A 25,448-nucleotide genomic window follows, 5' to 3' on the forward strand; every position below is an offset into this window, starting at 1 on the left:
ACACTATTCTCACTTGATTATATCTAGGTGGCAGCTAGGTACCACCATATCCGGGCACACAAGGTATAGTTGGCGCTGAGATACACGTACACTTATCTATTGTTTATTCCTAGCCTAATTTCAGCCGCCACTTTCTCTATCACATAGATATGGAGTCTTTAGCCACACTCCGACAAGATGTATCGATCAATGTAAATAAGCAGACAAAAATGATTAGCATTGAATTAGAAGAGGATGAAACTATAGATATCCAGTCCATATTTAGGGAATTAGAAAAACTCCTAATCTCAGAGGTGAAGTATAAGGCCGAGATTTCATTTTTGAAAAAGTGCCTTGAATTGGACATTATTCCAAAAGGGCTCATGACACACAAAGATGGAGAGTGAGGTAACAGATATGGCCACACACACTAAACGTGATAATGACTATCAACTAGATACTAGATATGAACATAAACCTAGGAGACAAACAAATAGATATAACAGAACCACAAACCAATATCATAACAGACCCTATAGAAGATATCACATCCAACCGAATTACCATACTCAAACAACCTATGTTAACAATAGGCCAAGACCACACTATGACAATAGATGGCAAAATAACAATTACCGGCGAGAGTATGAAAATGAAAGGGAATATATAAGGGGGGAGGAATATACACCTAGAAGAAGGAGAGATAATTGGCATAATAGATGGGATTACACTCAGGACAGATCATACAAAAGGGGAGATTATGATTACCGATACTCACTGAAACGACAATACTATGAGGGGAGATCGAATCACCATAGACAAAATGAATTCGAATACAGCTACAGGAACCAGAGAGGGTACCATACCTCTGAGGGAAATGACAGAAGAGATGATATGCATTACACTAATACCAATATGCATAGGACACCAAGGATAAATGAAGCTAATAACCACAGAAAAGATGAGACAAATGGAAGAGAAGAATGGAAAATTCAGCAACGTACTAAGAGAACTGAGTCATACAGAGAACCTCAGAAAGCCATGCCCGCTATTACAGCAGATTCGCCGACTTTTTTAGGATCAGACCACATACACAACAGGGAGAAAAACAGACCCCTGAGGCCTCAGAGAGAGATAGGCCCGGACAGACCAACCACCTCATCAAGAAGAAGACACACCGAGGAAGGAGAGGAGGGGCCAAAGTAAACAAAAACACCAATAAAAAAGATGAAGGAATAACCACGGATAACACCGAAGGCATATTCAATCTAAGCTCGCACACTCTGACAAAAGAGGAAAACTCCGTGCTTAAATACGGCCTCTCATTTGCTCCTACTAGGAGCCTGAACAAATTTCAAACTTTCATCAACACGAAAGAATTCATTCGGAAACTTACACTGAAAAGGTTTTTTGCCAAATCAGCATTGGAAAGGACAACATGGACACCACAGGAACATAATGATGACTATAGACATACAAGTCTGAGACCGAAATCATCCTTTTTTCCCATAAGCAGTAAGGGGGCCTCTATAGAGGCAATTGAAACTATAGTCTGCAAAGAAATTAAGGAGCTACAATACAAAAAATTAAAACTGAGGACACAGAATCTTTCCCGTCAACAAATAAAGACGATCAAAATACTGGAAGATAACCACAAATTAATTATCAAACCAGCAGACAAAGGGGGTGGAATTGTCGTGATGGATCGGACCGACTACAGGCTGGAATGCGCTAGGATACTAAGCGACCAAGGAACTTATCGCCAGCTGCCCTCGAATCCAATAGGGGCTTACAAGAAGGAATTACTACTGATTTTGGACAAGGCAAAAGAACAGGGAATATTAAACAAAAAAGAATATGACTACATCAATATAGATCATCCAATAACACCGGTCATCTATCATCTACCTAAGATTCATAAATCTCTACAGAAACCACCAGGAAGACCGATTATTTCGGGAATTGGTTCCCTGAGTAGTAATCTTTCTGAATACATCGATCTCAACCTCCAGAGATATGTAAAACAGTTACCCTCATATCTCAAGGACTCAACTCAGGTTCTGAACCTTTTGGAAGAAACACCATGGGAGGACGGCTATATCCTAGCGACATGTGATGTGATGTCATTATATACATGCATCCCTCACGAGGACGGGCTGGAAGCAGTTAAATTCTTTCTAGATAAAGATCCCGAAATCCCGGATGACCAGAAAACATTTATCCTAGATGGAATCCAATATATACTGACTCATAACTATTTCCATGACGAAGGGAAATACTACCAACAAATTTGTGGCATGGCTATGGGGACCAGGTTCGCGCCCAGCTATGCGAACTTGTACATGGGCAAGTGGGAAAACATCTTCTGGGAGTCTTGCCCAGCGGACGCGGACCTGGTCCTATACCGTCGCTACATAGATGACATCATCATCATCTGGAGAGGTACTCAGGAAGATTTGGACTACACCATTAAAGTTATGAATAACAGCACAGACAATCTAAGGTTTACTCACACCTGGAGTACCACTGAACTCATCTTCTTGGACCTTAAAATCGAAATAAAAGAGGGTAAAATTGAAACATCTACACATTTTAAAAATGTTGACAGCAACAACTACATACATAGTATGAGTTGCCACCACAAGAGCTGGAAAAACAACATCCCTAAGGGCCAATTGGTAAGGATTAAGAAAAACTGTTCTACAGAAGATAAATGGGAAGAGCAGGCTAAAGTCATCAAAGGTAAATTTCTGGAAAGGGGATATGATGAGAGTATGCTGGATCAAAAAATTCAAGAAATTGATAATACAGAAAGGAAGGAGCTTTTGAAATACAAAAGGAAAATATCTCCGGTGGAAAACGACTGTATCAATGTGGCCATGATCACGGAATACAGCGAGAATAAGGATATCATCGAAAAAATATTCCAGAAGCATTGGTCACTCCTAAAAGATGATGACCTAATTGGTGACAAACTACCACCGAAACCAAAGTTCGTATACCGAAAAACCAAGAATTTAAAGAGTCGACTGGCCCCAAGTATAGAGAAGAAAAAGAAGCAAGGTGTAACGGATACATTTGGAAAAGAAGTGAAAGGATTCTTCCCATGTCTACTATGTAAAGCTTGCAAATGTGGCAAGAAATCCACCACGTTTTGCAGCTTCACAACTAAAGAAGAATACAAAGTGAAAGAGTTAATTAGATGTCAAGACAGTGGAGTGATATACATGCTCCAGTGTTCATGCGGTCTTCAATACGTGGGCCAGACGTCAAGAATCCTAAAAGACCGGATACGCGAACACTTACTACTGATAGAGAAGTTGAATATGGACACAGCCCTGTACAGACATTTTTCAACCAAACATAAGGGAAACATCAAAGAATTAACCTATATGGGCATCCAGAAAATTGGAAAAGATTGGAGAGGTGGAAACTACACAAAAAAACTATTATCCGCAGAATCAAAGTGGATCTTCAATCTAGACTGTCTCCACCCAAAAGGATTGAACAATAAGGAAGATTTGCCTCATTTGATCTAACTGAGACCAGACCGAATATATATATATATACATCTCTCTCCTCTTTTATTTGGGCCCAATTAAAATTATGATTCTCTCCCCTCTAGGTATAAATCTTTATTGAAGAAATAAATTACATCTATATTAGCAAGCATTGAAGAAATAAATTACATCTATATTAGCAAGATGCCTCTACATAAAATAATTAGAGGCCAGCCAAAATATCTAGAACATACATAGAAGAACGGTTCCTTTAACATACTCTATCAATATGTACATAATCCCTTCCTATCTCCCCTTTCTTTGTTTAACAATTTATGGCAGCCTCACATTTATGTATCTAAAGATATATTGCAGCCAAGGACACTCTAGCCGTCTCTCTAAAAATTCAATAGTCCCTCTAGGATTTACAATAAAGGGCAATCCAGTAGTCCCTTTGCAGTCTAAGTTCCAAAAGCAAAGTAAGCATAGACAATCCATGAGGATAGACAGCGAGATGTCCGTGTTAGCCCTAATTGAGGACATATAACCATTTTATCTCTACTCCGCAGTTACCCTCAGGATATAGTCCAACCCCAAAAAAAGAATTAAAACAGATTAACTCCCAATTTAGAGTTAAATATCAAGGAAAAGTTTCAGACCAATCTTCCACTTCACATTGTACAACCCAATTATCAAAGAAAATCTTTCATTAAAGGATAAGCTGCACACTCTCACACATTTTTAAATTCTAAGAAATAAAGCCAATAATTAAAGTTTATAATTAATGAAATAACTGTCGTCAACATTCGTTTAGATATTATATTAACATTATCCTCCTGTTATGCCCACTTACCCCCATCTACCCATCCATTTAAAAGTTAAAGTACACAAGTTAAGAAACTAACCTTTTTTTCTTTACCTTGGCGTGGACCCATTTAACAAATGGATCAACTATGAATAGCAACTATAGTAACGCAAAAAGTAGATAAAGAATTTCTTTCACAGTCTCTTTAAGCTTAAAAAGCATACTTATAAAATAAGTAGAGCAAAACCGGTAAACCATTATAATAGCAATTAGCTATGGGAGAATTTCCACATATACAACACAAAGGAACACATCAATATAGACTATATTTTTAAATATACCAGTAATCCACTATAGGAGAAATTCCACATACACAACAGAAAGGAATAATCTAACACAGAAAAAATCACACAGACAGAGGCAAACAATATAAAGTTTTTATTTGATGAACATAAAGTAATACTGATAAGATCTAACCCCACCCTGAAATATATGAGAAATATATACGAAAAACGTAAGAGGTTATTTATAAGTATTTATTAACTTCCGTAATTTATATAATTCTAGAAACCCAATTTCCGCCAGTTGTCACTATCTGTTAGGAATAACCAACTATTTGTTAGGAATAACGTCAGCAAGAATTTAGTTCCAAAAACAGAATCAGAGATATCAGCCACACCTCCCCCATTTACACAAATTACACTCCTTGCCGATAGGGCCATATCAGCTAAACCAATCACCAGTGCAAACAAGCGGTGACGTCACATCCAATGGGGACTTCCGAAAATCGGAACTAAAACTAATTAATATAAGATATTGAAATAAATGAGATTTGATCAGTCACTATTATATAACAAAATAACTACAATTATTCATAAAAGTTCGGCCAGATTGTTGGTCTCTAGTAGTAAAATTCAGGTACGATTCGGTCAGCTATCCCCAACCGGAAGTGACGTAATCAAACACACGGAGGCTAAGGAAATATCAAAATACCCCAAAAGGTAGCCCAAAAAAACTCCTTGTGGCATTATATAAGATTATATACCACTAGATATATAAGACATGACTTTCATATAATAAGTATATATATATATAGAGAAAACTATTGCAACGAAAAACCGGAAGTCATTGACAAATGGCACTTCCGGTCACGGATTGGAGTCCTCTATATAAGGCCCAAACTAACAGCTTACCATTAGTCTTGATAAAGGCCTAGGAAAGGCCGAAACGCGTAGACCTGGTAAGCTATATTCCACTAGGAGGGTACAATTGAAAAATTCTCTACACATTGTATTTATTTTTTCTCCACAGGTTTTTTCGTTTGGCAATATTTGTTTGGTTCTCCTAGTGAACTGTCTTTACTTTTAGCTTGGAGCTCAGTCTCCACAGAGCACCTTTTTTTATCATTTTTTCCATTTTTTCTATTTTTTTCAACGTTTTCTTATTAACTTGAAACACACATCACGTTTGTTTTTGGATATTTGCCACACAGAAGTGATTTCTTTCGCACAGGAGCGAATCTTTGTCTTCAACTGAATTGACTTTCATTTTAATTTTTCCACAGGATTATTATTTTTTGCTCACAGGACTGTTAGTTTATTATTTTTTTCACAGGACTGATTTTTTGTATGTTTTTTTAAGGTACACCGTTCACTACTTGGTTTTGTATCACACCCACAGTGTGGAGCAGATGCTCCCACACACACCATCACATCAAATTGTTTAAATACATATTGTTGAATATTGTATATCTATACCCTGCATAAAGTTTAAGATTATAGATCATTGTTTTTAATCAATTTTAGCGTGGATCCATGCGTCTCTGATAGATTTTAAATACCATTTTAAATATATATACATATATATATATATATATATATATATATATATATGTATACAGTGTATATATATAAAACATTATATACAATCTTTTAAATTATAGATTATGATCAAACCCTGTGTGTAATTACAAGACATTTCTGTTGTGTTGCTATAGAATAACATATCACCAAGTTTTAATGTTTTTCAAACAAATTAACATCCTTTTTACTGGAATTATTTTTCAATATCCAAACTCCACATACCATTTGTCTTATTTGTAGAAGCCAATCTGGGCTTTAGTCTTCAGATAAAAAGGCTAGTCGCAATCATAAGGTTAATATACCGCTCTTTGTTTTGCAGTTGTTATCTGATAAAGCTAATTAGGGAAAGATGCATAGCAAATGTATCGTTTAGAAGTCAACAGGGTAAATTCCAAGATCTAAGAATTACAGGTAGCCCTCAGTTTACGCCGGGGTTAGGTTCCAGAAGGAATGGTTGTAAATCGAAACCGTTGTAAATTGAAACCCAGTTTATAATGTAAGTCAATGGGAAGTGAGGGAGTTAGGTTCCAGGCCCCTCTCAAAATTGTCATAAGTAACACCTAATACATTATTTTTAAAGCTTTGAAATGAAGACTTTAAATGCTAAATAGCATTATAAACCTAATAAAATAATCACACAACACAGAATATATCATTAAACTAAGTTAAATGAACAAAAACATTTGCTAAACAGCATTATAAACCTAATAAAATAATCACACAACACAGACTTCACTTGCATTTTTCTGCAAACCGTTCTTTCTATGCATTCCAATCTGGACTGATTTATAGACAGGAAGATCTTGTTCCTTTTGAAATCTGCTTGATAGCTCAGGTCTGGTTAAACTGATTAATTTCAGTTTGCTTGGCTTTGCTGCAACACAAGCGGACAGCTCCACCTACTGGCTATTTTAATAAATGCACTGCTTCTCAATGCTTTTCAATAGCAGTCACATGACTGGAAAAAAAGGTTGTTATTCTGAAATGGTGTAAATTGAACCGTTGTAAAACGAGGGCCACCTGTACATTTGTTTGTTTGTGACAGATACTTTTACCAATTTTTACCCTCATTTGTAACACAGTTTAGTATTTTTCCAAAAATATATTCTCAGGATTTATTTTTTTGCAGTCAAAGAGAGCACATCTGAACAATAAAACAATAAAACAATGACACTTATGTTCAAACCAAATTAAAGCTTTAAGTGTTTTTCAAATTTTTATTTGTATGGAAATATTTTGCAGTGTGGTGCTAAACAGCAGCTATATAAGATGCATAAATAACAATGACTTTATTACCCTTTAATATTCATCAATCACTTCTTTAAACAGAAACCCTATAATCATAATGCTCAATTGAGCATTTTATTATTGCACCATTGACTGAGCAGAAGTATGTGTTAAAGGGTAAAAAGGACAAAACATTTATAATTAAGTTTTATGTCATTTTAAAGTCAGCTCTGGAATAGAAATACACTGCCAATATTGAGATGAACGTAGTTTTTGATTGGGGGCTATGTACATATGCCATCCCTGTTGTGTTTCTTGCGTGGATATTTAGCATTATGAGTATGAATAAGCACTACTTGATAGTAGGTACACAGAGTGGGTCTTTATTCAGCTCAGACGTAAGCAACAACACCAAACCGGAACAACTGAAAAACTAAATTAAAGAAGAGGACTGTGACCATAGAGCTCCCTCCCAGTTCCAGAGTGTCTTTTCTTAAAGTAACAGTATGCCACATCTCTCCAACTACTTCCAAATCCCCTCAACATTTAACACAACAAAGAAACAATACAAATGTGCTTTAATTGCTCAATATACTTTATCCGACGACAAAATCTTTTAGTCTCTCTGGAGGGTGTATTACCCTTCTAGCTCTTGAAGTTTTGTTTCCAGCTACTGCAGACTGTATAGGGACAAATTCTCCTTGGTTTGCATCTGAACCTGTCACTTCAGTCTCTGAGTCAGTATTGTGAGTGATTGGCGACCCTTCTCCTCTTTCGGGTACAAATACCTGTGGCACTGAGTGATCTTGTTAATACGTGTAATCCATCCTGAGATGACGCCTGTTTTTCCTGTACTCTCTGCCATCAGGTGTTTTAATTACATATGCTCTTGACTCAGGACCAACAGATGATATCTTTGCAGGTTGCCAACCCGCTGATGTCTCCATACGGATTGCATCCCCTTTTTGGAAGGCTTGTAATGGCTTAGCACCATGATCATAAAATACTTTCTGCCTATGCTGTAGCTCCCTCAATTTTGATGTGCATTCTTATGGATCTGGGGCTTTAATGCAGGAGCTGCAACCGATAATTTGGTTCTTAGTGTCCGATCCATTAAAAGTTGTGCTGGGGAATAGGCCATTCCAGTGATTGGAGTGTTGCACAATTCTAGAAGCGTGTCAGGGCTCTGTTCCTTTAAGAGGTGGTTCCTACTTGTTTTCATCAACATATAAAGTAATCCTCTTCCTATTCCAAATTGCTTGATATTTTACTACTTGCAGTACTCTCTTAAGCCACTTCTTTGAGACAGCGTTGAAGTCTGCACAGTTCCTCTGTGAAGTTAAATTTGTGCCAGTTCACTCGAAGAACCCCTGCCTTATACATGGTTCTATACCTGTTCTATTGCTTCAAGTCTTTTATTATTATTTAACCTACATTAGCTGCCTGATATCTAGAGACTTTAAATCCAACGTACTGCTGCTTCCCTAATTGGATAACTCCTCTTGTAAGTCCGGTCTGTTTTGCTTCAACCCTGACCCAGTCACGTGATCGGAAGAGAGACTTCCTCATTGGATCCGCATCCACTGCTGCACGCAGAGCTCTGACAACATCTTATTCCACAGTAAACTAGATAATTGTATCACTTAATTCTCTTGCTATTTGGTTCACCTACAGTAGCACTGTTAAGCTTAACTGTGAGTTTCACAATCCACTCCTATGAATTCATAATAGCTACAGACCAGGGTTGGTACGTTCAACTGTTTACAGTTCTCTCATATTTACCATCACTGATCATTAGCTTATATAAACGCTGTGCTTATTCCCTATATACTGTATTATCCCAAGTATAGGCCACACTTTTTTCCCCTAATGCAAGTCTTTAAACTAGGGGTGCGGCCTATACTCGGAATGTTGCCTAAAAACAATATAAAAATACCGGGATACTGTAAGTACCGTAGCTTGAACAGGTTGGGGTTAGGCGGAAGCACAGTGTTTGTTGCAGGGAGGGTTTCCTAGAGACTCCGCCAGCCGCCACTGATATCCTAAGCCACCGCCAGGATGATCATGACTCCCCACTTAAAGCTGCACTCAGGAGCAGCGAGTTTAACATGGAGAGCGCAGCCGGTCAGGAGAGACACCAAGCCATCATGCCAGCACACCATTGCTTCCCAGGATGTGAGGAGCACAGGATGGGAGTGCGAGGGGTTTAAGATTGCGGGTTATCATCTGTGACACAGCGTGAGAGATAACAGGTGCCGCCTTATGTGTGTGTGCTGAGGGTGAGAAGGTATGTGGTGAGGAGGGGGTTATGATTGATAAAGGGTGCTAAGAGGGTGAGGATGGCTAAGGGGAGGTACCGGTAGTTACGGTAATAGAGTAGTGGGCACTATGTGAGGGAAGGAAGCTGAGTGGGTTAAGAGGAGGCAGCCTGTGGTTATGAGGGGTCTGAGTGTGTGTGGGGGCTGGAGGGTAAGGGGACTTACCTTATCTGTCATGGAGGGAGGGGGTTTGTGACTCTCCAGTGTGATGCTCACCACATGTACTTAGCACTGCTATGTCACTATCTGCTGCACAAGGTACAATACTCTCTTCAATCTGATGTTCACCACTTGTATTTAGCACTGCTATGTCACTATCTGCTGCACAAGGTACAATACTCTCTCCAGTGTGATGCTCACCACTTGTATTTAGCACTGCTATGTCACTATCTGCTGCAGAAGGTACAATACTCTCTCCAGTGTGATGCTCACCACTTGTACTTAGCACTGCTATGTCACTATCTGCTGCACAAGGTACAATACTCTCTCCAGTGTGATGCTCATCACTTGTATTTAGCACTGTTATGCCACTATCTGCTGCACAAGGTACAATACTCTCTCCAGTGTGCTGCTCACCACATCTTTTTAGCACTGCTCTGTCACTATCTGCTGCACAAGGTACAATACTCTCTTCAATCTGATGCTCACCACATGTATTTAGCACTGCTATGTCACTATCTGCTGCACAATTTACAATACTCTCTCCAGTGTGATGCTCACCACATGTATTTAGCACTGCTATGTCACTATCTGCTGCAGAAAGTACAATACTCTCTCCAGTGTGATGCTCACCACATGTATTTAGCACTGCTATGTCACTATCTACTGCACATATTACAATACTCTTTCCAGTGTGATGCTCACCACATTTATTTAGCACTGCTCTGTCACTATCTGCTGCACAATGTAAAATACACTCTCCAGTGTGATGCTCACCACATTTATTTAGCACTGCTACGTCACTATCTACTGCACATTTTACAATACTCAGTGGAGAGAGTATTGTAAAATGTGCGGTAGACGTAGCAGTGCTAAATAAATGTGGTGAGCATCACTCTGGAGAGTGTATTGTACATTGTGCAGTAGATTTTACAATACTCAGTGGAGAGAGTATTGTAAAATGTGCGGTAGACGTAGCAGTGCTAAATAAATGTGGTGAGCATCACTCTGGAGAGTGTATTGTACATTTTGCAGTAGATAGTGACATAGCAGTGCTAAATAAATGTGGTGAGTATCACACTGGAGAGTGTATTGTACATTGTGCAGCAGATAGTGACACAGCAGTGCTAAATAAATGTGGTGAGCATCACTTTGGAGAGAGTATTGTAAAATGTGCAGTAGATAGGGACATAGCAGTGCTAAATAAATGTGGTAAACATCTCACACTGGAGAAAGTATTTTACCTTGTTCAGCAGATAGTGACGTAGCAGTGCTAAATACATGTGGTGAGCATCACACTGGAGAGAGTATTGTAATATGTGCAGTAGATAGTGACATAGCAGTGCTAAATAAATGTGGTGAGCATCATACTGGAGAGAGTATTGTACCTAAGTTCTGCAGCAGATAGTGACATAGCAGTGCTAAATACATGTGGTGAGCATCACACTGGAGAGTGTATTGTACCTTGTGCAGCAGATAGGGACATAGCAGTGCTAAATACATGTGGTGAGCAGCAGATTATGTGCAGCAGATAGTGACATAGCAGTGCTAAATACATGTGGTGAGCAGCAGATTGAATGGAGAACAGCACCTCCTATTTAAACTGAGAAAACAAAGCACTTAGATGAATTTTAAAACGTCTGAGTGACTTACATAGTTTATTAAACTCTGTGTACAGCTTTGATGTTTATTTGTTATAAAACATCTGTAGTACACACAGACACACACACACACATACACACACACACACACACACATATATATATATATATATATATATATATATATATATATATATATATATATATATATGTGTGTGTGTGTGTGTATGTATATATACACATACATACACATATGCAAAATAATTTGTATAAGGTAATTTGGGGAGACAAGCTAAGAGGAGCACAAAGACTAAGGTTATAGTATATGTGTTTAAAGAGTTTCTGATGCTAATGAAGCTGTTTTTTTCTGTATTTCTTGTGATACATTTGTGGCATGGACCATTCATTTGTGGCATGGCAAGTGCTTTGATTTCTAGGACATCCAAAAATAATACATCACACTGTTGTGATAAATTAAATTTACTTTCATATACTTATCAATCTCAATTTGAGAATTAGACCTTGATTAAAATGTGTCCACCACTAAAATGCATTGTGTGTATGCGAGACAGAGGGAAAGTGTGTATGTAAGAATGTGTGTGTGGGTGTGAGTTGTGTGAGGGCTGTGTATGTGTGTGTGTGTGTGTGTGTGTGGGCTGTGTATGTGTGTGTGTGTGTGTCGGCTGTGTATGTGTGTGTGTGTGTATGTGGGCTTTGGCTGTGTGTGTGGGCTGTGTATGTGTGTGTGGGCTGTGGCTGTGTGTATGTGTGTGTGTGGGCTGTGTATGTGGAGGCTGTGTGTGTGGGCTGTGTGTGTGTGTGGGCTGTGTGTGTGTGTGGTGGCTGTGTGGGGCGTGTGTGTGTGTGGGCTGTATGTGTGTGTGGGCTGTGTGTGTGTGTGTGTGGGCTGTGTATGTGAGTGGGCTGTGTGTATGTGTGTGTGTGGGCTGTGTGTGTGGAGGCTGTGTGTGTGGGCTGTGTGTGTGGTGGCTGTGTGGGGCGTGTGTGTGTGTGGGCTGTATGTGTGTGTGTGGGCTGTATGTGTGTGCGTGGGCTGTGTGTGTGTGTGTGTGTGTGTGTGTGGGCTGTTTATGTGAGTGGGCTGTGTGTGTGTGGGGGGTGGGGGGGTGGGCTGTGTGTGTACACCTGTGTATGTATATATCTGTGCACCTGTGTATGTGTCTGAGTGTGTGGATGTATGTGTATATATAAGTATCTCTCTGGGTGTATTATATCTCTGTGTTTGTGTGGTACAGTGCATTGCCCCATTTCTTTTAAGTATTTTTTGTTCTGGATAGAGGTCCCGCGCTGTCAATCTGCCTAGGGACCTGCATTTGCTAGGGCTGGCCCTGGAGTCTCTGTAATGTTCTTATTATCATAAGAAAACACATAAAAATAAGGCCCAGTTCAACTCAACTGCTCCTAATTGTCAGCATAATTCTTCATTATATACATAAACAGTTGTTCCAATAGTACAAATGGTATATTGCAATATATACAATGTTATAGTGCTCCACATTAGTAGATTTATGTGTTTTTTTTATATATAAAATGTTGTGCATTACTTTAAATGATTTTCTATTTTTTTCATTTTAAAAGCTGTGGGGGGGTTTAGGGGTGGAGAGAAAGGGGGCCCCATTTTGTCATCCTGCCTTGGGCCCCGCAATGGCTAGGGCCGGCCCTGTTTGGGGGGGTTGGTTGGGTGGTGGGTTTTACTGTTAGGGGTCTTTGTATTTTTTTCCAGGTAAAAAGAGCTGATTTCTTTAGGGCAATGCCCTATACAAAAGTCCCTTTTAAGGGCTATTGGTAGTTTTTTGTAGGCTAGGCTTTTTATTTTATTTTTTTTTGGGGGGGGGGGGGTTATTTTTATAGGGCTATTAGATTAGGTGTAACTGTTTTTATTTTTGATCATTTCGTTTGTTATTTTTCGTAATTTAGTGTTTGTTATTTTTTCATAATTTAGTATTTTTTATTTTTTGTAATTTTAGACTTCATTTGTTTTAGTAGTGATATGTTTTTTTAATGTGTAATTTAGTTTTTTCAATTGGAAGTTATTTTAATTTTAGTATAATAGTTTAGTATAATAGTTATGCTTGGTTAATTGTTAGTTTAAACTTAGTTTTTTTTTAATTTCACAGGTAAGTTTTTATTTATTTTAAGATAGGGATATTGTAATTTTAATTTAAAGATGGGGGGATAGGTTTAGGGGTTAATAGCTTAATTTATTAGTGGCGATGTGGGGGGCTGGCAGTTTAGGGGTTAATAAGTTTAGTTAGTGGCGGCGGTGTCGGGGAGCAGCAGAATAGGGGTTAATAACTTTATTATAGTGGTGGGGATGTGGGTGGTCGACAGATTAGGGGTTAATAGGTTTAATATAGTGTTTGCGATGTGGGAGGGTGGCGGTTTAGAGGTTAATAGGTAGTTTATGGGTGTTAGTGTACTTTGTAATACTTAGTTATGAGTTTTGTGAAACATGTTTGTTACACAAAATCCATAACTACTGCTTTCAGATGGCTACAATGCTTGCCGTATAGCTATACTGACATGACTCATAATGGCAGTGTTATTGTTTTTACGCTGAAATTGCCATTTTTTTAGCCTTAAAACCGTAACGCACAACTTGTAATCTAGGTGTAAGTGTTAATATTTCTGATGCAGAACTGTGCAGGGATCTTTTTTAAAAGAGTGAGAGGAAGCAAATTTCCCTCAGAACCAGTATCCAGTTTAAAGTTAATGGGTGCACCTTTGATTTGCACTTCAGAGAACCATGCAGAGTGTTTTAGTTATTGTCTTTCATCTTTCAATATTGCTCCTATAAATAAAGTCTCAATTGTTTTTACTCTTTCACTCTCCTGGCCTTGTGATTTACAGCATTTTGAAAAATGATTCCTTTTTTTAACAAGTGTGACAAACGCACACAAATGCTGGGTATCTTTGAGGTGGGTGTACCCCGCCACACCTAGGGCACACATTCCTTTTTTCTCAGACCTTGTACTAGAATGAGGTTTGTTCCTGCCACCTCTAGTAGACTCTACTTGGCTAGTGAGTGTGGGTTTGTACTGTAAAGCATGAATAGTCTAGTAGGAACTTGCTGGTGTGTTTGCAGCCATAACCTGAATTTGGGATTTGGTAGCTTCAGCAGCCTGACATATCTCCACTGCCTTTTGTAGTGTAAGGTCAGCCTCTCTGAGCAAACATTCTTTAAGTCTGGTATCTGTAACACTGAATACTAATTTGTCTCTTAACATGTCCTCAAGTATTGCACCAAACTCACAATCTCTGGCTTTTAGTCTGAGTTCTGTCATATACCTTTCAATGCCCTGCCCCTCATAATGTGAATGTGGCCAAAACTGATGTCGCTCAAACACATTTCTTTGGAGTACAATGCTCCATGAACAAGGTCAGCACTGAGTCTAAGGTTCTTTCAGCAGACAGGGCTGGTTCCAATGTGTTGTAAATCTCTTGGCCTTCCCCACACAAAACATACAGGGCTATGGCAATCTGAGTTTTCTGCTCATCTTTATAAAGTTCAACTGTCTTAGAATAAATTACAAATCTTTGCTCCCATCTTCTCCAGTTTTCACTTAAATTTCCTGTGAATTGGAGAGGGTCTGATGCTCTGAACATCTCCATGCTGATGCTAGAGAAACTGCGAATTAAGTCCTTGTTACAATCTCTTTACTCAGACAAGTGACATTTTCAGCACTTCTGACACCATGTTGTGTTTCTTGTGTGGCTATTTAGCATTAAAAATATGAATAAGCACTACTTGATCGTAGGTACACAGAGCGGGTCTTTATTCATCTCAGACGTATGCAACACACAACTGAACCAACTGAAAAACTAACTTAAAGAAGAATGGCTGCTGACCATAGAGTTCCCTCCCAGTTCCAAAGTGTATTTTCTTAAAGTAACAGTATACCAAAATCCCTGATTGCCTAAGCAGCTGTTTTCAAGTCAACACGGAAAGATCCTAAACATTAAAGCACTACTGGTGTGAAATTTATTTCTGTGTACTTTAACCCTTTTACAGGGGTTAAACACATAAACCTCAATTACCAGCCTTTATAAAATTCTTGTTCGTTGTTGAAAAAACAAGATTAGTCACCGTTAATGACTGATAATGGCTGTTGCCAAAAACGAAATCGATGCACAAAAAATATAACTCCTCTACAAGCTGCCCGGTCACTTTTATTAACTGAACAAGTTACTCATCCTAATTCTTTTGGTCCTGCATTCTCTCCTCTCCTAATAGTCTCTGGTCAACTGACCAGGTAACTCAACATCATTCTGCCAGGCTACTCATCCTCATTTTGCTGGTCCTGTATTCTCTCTTCTCCTAATAGTCTCTGGTCAACTGACCAGGTCACTCATCCTCAATCTGCTGGTCCTGTATCCTCTCCTAACAGTCTCTAGTCAACTGACCAGGTCACTCATCCTCATTCTGCTGGTCCTGTATTCTCTCCTCTCCTAATAGTCTCTGGTGAACTGACCAGGTAACTCAACATCATTCTGCCAGGCTATTCATCCTCATTTTGCTGGTCCTGTATCCTCTCCTCTCCTAACAGTCTCTAGCCATCTGACCAGGTCACTCATCCTCATTCTGCTGGTCCTGTATCCTCTCCTCTCCTAACAGTCTCTAGTCATCTGACCAGGTCACTCATCCTGATTCTACTGGTCCTGTATCCTCTCTTCTCCTAATAGTCTCTAGTCAACTGACCAGGTCACTCATCCTCATTCTGCCAGGTCACTCATCCTCATTCTGCTGGTCCTGCATCCTCTCTTCTCCTATCAGTCTCTAGTCAACTGACCAGGTCACTCATCCTCATTCTGCCAGGTCACTCATCCTCATTCTGCTGGTCCTGTATCCTCTCTTCTCCTATCAGTCTCTAGTCAACTGACCAGGTCACTCATCCTCATTCTGCCAGGTCACTCATCCTCATTCTGCTGGTCCTGCATCCTCTCTTCTCCTAACAGTCTCTAGTCAACTGATCAAGTCACTCATCCTCATTCTAGAAAAATGGTGTGTGTGATGCGCTAGGCTATACCCACCTTGCCTTTCTACAATTACCGTCTCCTTCCTAGACAGTATATGATAGATAAGTTAGAAAATGTGTATGGCATAGAGGCGCTTACAGCTGTGGGTAAATGTTCTAATGTGTATAAATTGTTGTCGTATCTTTTTTAAAATTATTTTTGTTACACTGTGAGGATTATTCAAGTTTAGTTACAAACTATAGGACAGTAAATTATATCGCTCCAATTCTATAAAAATAATCTCTTCCTGACAAAGGCCTTGCTTCCATTGAGTCGTTAAAAATTGAGCCGTAAGCTACCGAAGCGGACGACAGCTAAAAGTAATTTACGGCTCCATTTTAGTACCAGGTTTCCATTGAAAAGATTAGCGTGTTGCGCGCAGTCGCTCTTTTCGGCCGTACGTAAGTTTGCGTTGCCAACCGATGTCGGATTTGTCGAAAAGCGCGCCATAACAAGTGCATTGCCATGGTAACCCAACCTCTGTCTATAAGAATAACGGTTTGCGCCTGCGCTCTTTACCTGTGATCGCCTCTAGAGAGAAAGACACGGGAGCTAGTTGCGTTGGTAGGAGTTTTGGGTTTTTGAGAGTTGTTTGAGAGTTAGTGGAGAGTTTGATATTTTATTTTCATATATTCTTATTGTAGGCCTCATATAATATTAGGAACACACACACACATCCATACATTAGTTAATTAACACACATTAGTTTATACACACAAATACACACACACACACATACACACTTTTATTTGATACAAACACATTCACATTTTTTTTATTTCATTAACCCCCATATCCCCATCTTCCTTTATTACTCCTTTCATTAATCCCCTTATTCCACTTCCCATACCCCCTTTGACTACCCTTCCCTTCCTCACTATATAACTTTTTTTTTTTATATACATTTTGCCCATCCTAATTTTTTTTTTTACATCCCATATTTTTTGTTTCATTTGACTATATAGCCCACCCCTTTCTTCATTTGCATCCCTTATTATTTTTCTATAATTTTGTTCTAATCCTCCTTAGTTTTTCCTTTTTCATTTACATCCCTTTGTTTATTTTCACCCCCACATTTTATTTTTATTTTGAGGGATATAGAATAGAGATAGTTAGGGTCTAGATAGGTTAGGTAGTTAGTTTTGGGGCTATTTAATTTAGGGTTTAGTTAGGTGAATTAGTGTAGTTAGGTAAGCTAGGGACTTTAGTGTTAGGTTAGAGTTAGGGAGGAAGGAGAAAGAGATGGATAGGCCTAGTGGAGTTGGGAAGGGGGTGGCTAGGGGGAGGGCAGTGGAGAGGGTGGATAGAGGGAGGGGGAGGGGGGAAGTAGGGAGTAGTATGGGCAGGAATAGGGGCCGAGGTTTGGGTGGAGGATTTGTCCTTCCTCAAACCCTGGCAGAGGAGGGAAGGAGAGAGGGTGGAAGAGGAGTGGAGGTGGGAGGAGTGAGGCGGAGTCAGCCTCAGCTAGGCACAAAAAGAAAAGGGAAAGTGGGGCAGACTGTGGCAACTGGGGGTGGGGCTGGTGGTAGCCTGTCACAGCCTGCAGGGACAGAGGAGGTAGAGAGGGCTGGTCCCCAGTCACAGGAGGGAGAGTCTGTGTCTGCTGGCCCTTCAGGTGTGAAGGGCAGGCTAAGAGAGGAGAGGTACTCTGAGGAGGAGAAGGAGGCTCTTGTTGAGGCCTACTTGGAGAGGGCACTCGAATCTCCTCCCACAGCTTATTCCGGACACCTGAGGCCGGGTGTCCGGAATAAGCTGTGGGAGGAGATTCGAGTGGCAGTCAGCTGCTTAGGACGTAATCGTTCTACTGCCAGCATTAAACACCGCTATCATGACTGCAGGAGGGAAACCAAAGCTAAGCTGGCACAGCAGGCCAAATATGCACGTGGGACAGGTGGTGGTCCTAGCAAGAGAATACACCTAAGGTCATGGGAGGAGATGCTGTCCAATGTCATCTCGGATGAATCTGTTCACGGATGTAAGGGGACAATGGACACCTCTGTGCCACTTGAAGAGGTGTATGAAGGTGAATATTCAATATTAAATATAACCATATATGTGATGTATATATGTTGTATATCATAAATACCCATCTGTGTTTAGCTATGAATCTAAATTTACATAGTTGTATTTAATATGTTCAGCAAGCACTCTGTATTGTATATCTGCTCCGACAAGCAAGAATATTGATAATATAATATCCAAGAATATTAAGCATTTCATATAAATCATGTGTCATTGTCCTTAAAGGGACACTGTACCCAAATTTATTATTTTGTGAATCAGATGCAGCATGCAATTTTAAGCAACTTTCTAATTTACTACTATAATCAATTTCTCTTCGTTCTCTTGCTATCTTTATATGAAAAAGAAGGCATCTAAGCTTTTTTCTAAGTTCAGAACTCTGGACAGCAGTTTTTGATTGGTGGATGCATTTATCCACCAATCAGCAAGGACAACCTAGGTTGTTCACCAAAAATGGGCCACCATCTAAACTTACATTCTTGCATTTCAAACAAAGATACCAAGAGAATAAAGAACATTTGAAAATAGGAGTAAATCCGAAACTTGATTAAAATTGCATGCTCTATCTGAAGCACAAAAGAAAATATTTGGGTACAGTGTCCCTTTAACAATGTTCCTTTAAGACATAGTCTATAAAGATTCCTCAGTTATGGTCATATTTGCTTGGATTTTATCCCAAACACACTATATGTGTGTGTGTGTGTGTGTGTGTGTATGTGTGTGTGTATGTGTGTATGTGAGTGTGTGTGTGTGTGTGTATGTGTGTGTGTGTGTATGTGTGTGTGTGTGTATGTGTGTGTGTGTGTGTGTGTGTGTGTATGTGTGTGTGTACATATATACACATAAATATGGAATATAATAGTCTGTATTGTTATGCTACAAAGTAATATATTCTATTAGATAGATAATGTAAACATACCGTATATTTATTTGTAGGTTACGAACAGGAGGAGTATGAAGCTGCACCAACACCACAGCAGGATGTTCCTACATTCACTGAGGAGGATGAGGATATCTATGGTGACACTACCTCCTATATCAGCCTCTTAGAAGATGATATGCAGCAGCCTAGGACATATGAGGTGGAGGATGTATCATGCCCTTCTCCATCTACCTCGGAGACAACATTTCATGTTTTGGGTTCTGAACCCCAGCAGACTCATCCTCCTCAACAATGGCAGTTCATGCATACTTCGCAGCAACAAATGGCACAGCCCCGACAGCTGTACCCACCGCAGCAGATGATACACCCCCCACAACATCCTCAGCAGCAGATGATGCACCCCCCACAACATCCTCCTCAGCAGCAGATGATGCACCCCCCACAACATCCTCCTCAGCAGCAGATGATGCACCCACGACGACATCATTATCCTCAGCAGCAGATGATGCACCCACCACAGCAGCATACAGATCTGCATCATCTGTACTATATGCCTCCCACTCCTATGGCACAACAGGAATCCACACCACCACCCACTGCACCCACCAATGTATTGCCAACAGTGCCATCACAGACAACCTCACAGTCACCAATACGGAGAGACAGCCCTGGAACCAGCCAATTATTAGTTCCTGAGACACCAACTGTACAACAGGGTCCGGCACAGTCCCAGCAGGATGATCTACTGAGGCTCATACATAGAGAGCTTAGGCTGTCCAGGCTCCAGCAGCAGCAGGATTTGAGAAGGATACAGAGCCAAATGGACATCCATAATGCCTCACTCGTCCGCCTGGCAGAGGCAGTGGAGAGGCTCGCGGATAGGCCCCAAACTCCATCCTCCCTTGCATCCTCTGTCATCTCCCTGCAGGACCCTGAATCCCGGTTATTAGCCTCACATTCAGCTGGTGGGCGTCGCACAAGACGCCACACTGCCCCCCTAAGTACCTCTCCTCCAAAGTCAAAATCCCGCCGCAAGAATGAATTAATATTCTTTTTTTCCACCCAAGATATTTCCACCCAAGATATATCATATCTAATTTTTGCACTAAAGCACTTTTTTAAGTGCGATTTTCATCTCATAAATATGCATCCATTTTTCTAATCCAAATTTGAACATATATCTTAATATTATTCTAATAGCTGTTTATCTGCTAAAAATGAACAGCTTTATTCATTTTTATTTCACATGATGTCAATTAATATGCAGGTGTACATTGTTGATAAATTTATGTGTCCTTTTATTGAGGATATTATGCCGTTTAAGAATACTTGGGGATACGTGTCTGAAATTTATACAGTATATGCTCTCTAACATTAGTCAACGTGACATGTGTAAATGTTATGATTTATATTCCACAAGCATATGTTGTTTGCTCCTTCAGATGAAGCTAATAAGGGTTATACAGTTATAGAAGAGTTGAAAAGTAAATACTCCTTCCTGTTGATATGGCCAAATACCTTGCATTCATTCTTATAGTCCTATGTGGAATGTAATATCTGAAATATATTCCTATCATGACTAATACCTATCATGACTAATGCACTCCTTTTTGTCAAGATTATTATTCAATATTTAGAATAATTAGATAAATGTATCTTTATGATATTTAAGCACTGATGTATACACAACATATATGTGATTGCCATGATATAGAGGTGATTAATACATTTTAATTGACATCATATGAACAGACACAGACTCTCCCTGGGACCAATGCACAATGCACTTTTAAAATGTTTCAATAACTCCATGTTAAAGACAATACTTCATATCTCTTGAAGTATGTAATATTAAGCACTTATGTATTTTGGTTAATAGTCTAAATATTGCAAATGTATTATCTGCTTTAGCAGACATGACATTACATATATTTTATAAATATTAGTACTATGACACATAACTTTAATGTGTCATCGTTTTGTATTGAATAAATATGATTTTCACATTGAAAATTACATTTGAATGAGGGTAAATCTGTAATAATAAAACTCATCTTCATGATAAACAACTTATTTCCTTTGAATTATTTTTCTATATGTATTGAGATTATATATAGCATCCCTGGGCAAAGGTTTCATTTTGAATAGGTAGATATTTTATTTATTTTTATAATATTTTACCAGGAAAGATACATTGAGATTTCTATAGTTTTCAAGTATGTCCTGGGTCCACAAAACATTGCATTGATACAATGGGTACAATAAAATAAAAAAACAATAATAATACACGATATATGCACAAAAATTTAACATAGAACCGGTAGGAAATATATAATCAACAATGACAGGTGCATTCTGTTTTGAGATATGTAGAGAGGGATCTCTTAAAGGATATTAGGCATGGGGAAGGTTTAAAAGTGTGCGGGAGGTCGTTCCATAATTGTGGTGCTTGCATATATTTTTATATGCACATACATATTGAAATTTCTATGACAACATGGGTGCAAATATTCCTATACATAGGACCAATAAATGTAGCATATATAATGTTATTTGTACATTGAAACACTCATAATTTTTTTGTGATTTGCAATTTCAATGAGAAACAGGCCTCAAAAAGCTCTTTTTTCCTCCTTTACACCTAGTTGAGCTGGGGGTAATATTTCTCAATGTATCGACAGCCTCCAACAGTGTATTAACGGTTAGCGCTTTCAATGGAAACCTGGTATAATTTATCGATTAACGGCTTCTATTACTTTCTATGGGACGCGAAAATCTTTTCGGCAGCCGAAGTCCGGCAGCCGATATTGAGGTATAACGCGCCATTGGAAACAGTCGTTAAAAGCTATTGCTTTCGACAGCATATTTAACGGTTTGCGAGTGCACGCAAACTGAATTACAACTCAATGGAAGCGAGGCCAAAGTTGGTATTCATATAAAATTATTTATTTATTATAACACACAGTATATTATAAAACAATATAATAGTTAATTAACACTTCACATTCATACTCTCATTCATAAAACAATGTATCTAAAACCGGCTATATCCAATTCTCTGTGATACTATTTAAATTTATGGTATGCCTATTATAAAATGTAGCAGTATGTCAAAACAGATAAAATATATAAGGAAAGTCCCAATATTAACTCCAAATCTTGCTGTTTAAGCGTTTTGGCAAAAATGGCTTATCTGACCGTGGTTTTAAATGTATATTTCCTTTAGTCTTTAATGCTTAAAACCATTTCTTTTCAATATTCAGGTCACAGTCTTTAGTCTGGTAAACCAGCTATAAGCACACGGATAAAAAGTTCAGTTGTTGTTTATTGCACTAGGTGTACAGGTGTTACCTTATACTAGATTATGTCAATCCCCAAAGGCTTTCTTACCGCCTTGGTCAAATCTTCTTGTTCCGATCAGCCAATAGAATGCAAGCTCAATCTGATTGGCTGATCGGATCAGCCAATCGGATTGAACTTGATTCTGATTGGCTGATTCCATCAGTCAATCAGAATATTCCTACCTTAATTCCGATTGGCTGATAGAATCCTATCAGCCAATCGGAATTCGAGGGACGCCATCTTGGATGACGTCATTTAAAGGAACCGTAATTCGTCGTTCAGTCGTCGGCCAGGATGGATGTTCCGCGGTGGAGGTCTTCAGGATGCTGCCGCTTCGCTCCGGATGGATGCCGCTTGGATGAAGACTTCAATTGGATGGAAGACCTCTTCTGCCCCGCTTGGATGAAGACTTCAGCCGGATCATGGACCTCTTCAGCCCCCCGCTTGGGCTTGGATCAGGACATCGGAGGAGCTCTTCTGGACCGATCGGTGAACCTGGTATGGTGAAGACAAGGTAGGATGATCTTCAGGGGCTTAGTGTTAGGTTTATTTAAGGGGGGTTTGGGTTAGACTAGGGGTATGTGGGTGGTGGGTTGTAATGTTGGGGGCTTGGGTATTGTATGTTTTTTTTTACAGGCAAAAGAGCTGTATTTCTTGGGGCATGCCCCGCAAAGGGCCCTGTTCAGGGCTGGTAAGGTAAAAGAGCTTTGAACTTTAGTAATTTAGAATAGGGTAGGGCATTTTTTTATTTTGGGGGTCTTTGTTATTTTATTAGGGGGCTTAGAGTAGGTGTAATTAGTTTAAAATTGTTGTAATATTTTTCTTATGTTTGTAAATATTTTTTTATTTTTTGTAACTTAGTTCTTTTTTATTTTTTGTACTTTAGCTAGTTTATTTAATTGTATTTATTTGTAGCAATTATATTTAATTAATTTATTGATAGTGTAGTGTTAGGTTAATTGTAGGTAATTGTAGGTATTTTATTTAATTTATTTATTGATAGTCTAGTGTTAGGTTTATTTGTAACTTAGGTTAGGATTTCTTTTACAGGTAAATTTGTAATTATTTTAACTATTTTAGCTATTAAATAGTTATTAACTATTTAATAGCTATTGTACCTGGTTAAAATAAATACAAAGTTACCTGTAAAATAAATATAAATCCTAAAATAGCTATAATATAATTATAATTTATATTGTAGCTATATTAGGGTTTATTTTACAGGTAAGTATTTAGCTTTAAATAGGAATAATTTATTTAATAAGAGTTAATTAATTTCGTTAGATTTAAATTATATTTAAGTTAGGGGGGTGTTAGTATTAGGGTTAGACTTAGCTTTAGGGGTTAATACATTTATTAGAATAGCGGCGAGATTCGGTCGGCAGATTAGGGGTTAATAATTGAAGTTAGGTGTCGGCGATGTTAGGGAGGGCAGATTAGGGGTTAATACTATTTATGATAGGGTTAGTGAGGCGGATTAGGGGTTAATAACTTTATTATAGTAGCGCTCAGGTCCGGTCGGCAGATTAGGGGTTAATAAGTGTAGGCAGGTGGAGGCGACGTTGAGGGGGCAGATTAGGGGTTAATAAATATAATATAGGGGTCGGCGGTGTTAGGGGCAGCAGATTAGGGGTACATAAGTATAACGTAGGTGGCGGTCGGCAGATTAGGGGTTAAAATTTTTTTTTCGAGTGTCTGCGATGTGGGGGGACCTCGGTTTAGGGGTAAATAGGTAGTTTATGGGTGTTAGTGTACTTTAGAGTACAGTAGTTAAGAGCTTTAGAAACCGGCTTTAGCCTAGAAAGCTCTTAACTACTGTCTTTTTTCCTGCGGCTGGAGTTTTGTCGTTAGATGTCTAACGCTCACTTCAGAAACGACTCTAAATACCGGAGTTAGAAAAATCCCATTGAAAAGATAGGATACCCAATTTACGTAAGGGGATCTGCGGTATGGAAAAGTCGCGGCTGAAAAGTGAGCGTTAGACCCTATTTTGAGTGACTCCAAATACCGGCGGTAGCCTAAAACCAGCGTTAGGAGCCTCTAACGCTGGTTTTCACGGCTACCGCCAAACTCTAAATCTAGGCCTATGTGTATCATCTCACATCCATTAAATTAAATCATATATTAAATCTTTAAAAATAGCCTAAAAAACAATAATACAATTAAACTTAAAATTACAGTTAATACTTTAAAACTCAATCAATTCTAAAAACACAATCAATTTTAAAAATATTATAATCAATCGTATATATATATATATATATATGTGAATTCTTCCTATACCAGTGCTTGCGAATTTAATACCCATACTATAACTAATCTCTATCAATGGGATAACAGAAATCCTATCGAAGTATACTCTTCATAAAGGAGGTGTATAAAATGTATGTAAATTTATCAAATATAACACTATTAGACTGTGAACTGTATATACTACTATTATTGCACTTCCAATATTGCTTCACCCAATTATATCTAATCTTCTACATAGCTTCCTGATCTGGTCATTTAAAAACTTTTTTAATAAACGTCTTAAGAAAACGACTTAAAAAATGTACATGGTCCTATCTATTGTATCATTTCAAAGGTTAACTATTTGCATTAATCTTCAATATTTCATAAAAATGGTGTAGTTTCTATTTCAGAATTAAGTCCATGGGGGTACAATGAATTAAAATTGTAAATCATTTCTGCTTCTTTTCTTAGGAGTTTA

Source organism: Bombina bombina, chromosome 5 (assembly GCF_027579735.1).
Source record: "Bombina bombina isolate aBomBom1 chromosome 5, aBomBom1.pri, whole genome shotgun sequence".
In the NCBI taxonomy this organism is placed as follows: Eukaryota; Metazoa; Chordata; class Amphibia; order Anura; family Bombinatoridae; genus Bombina; species Bombina bombina.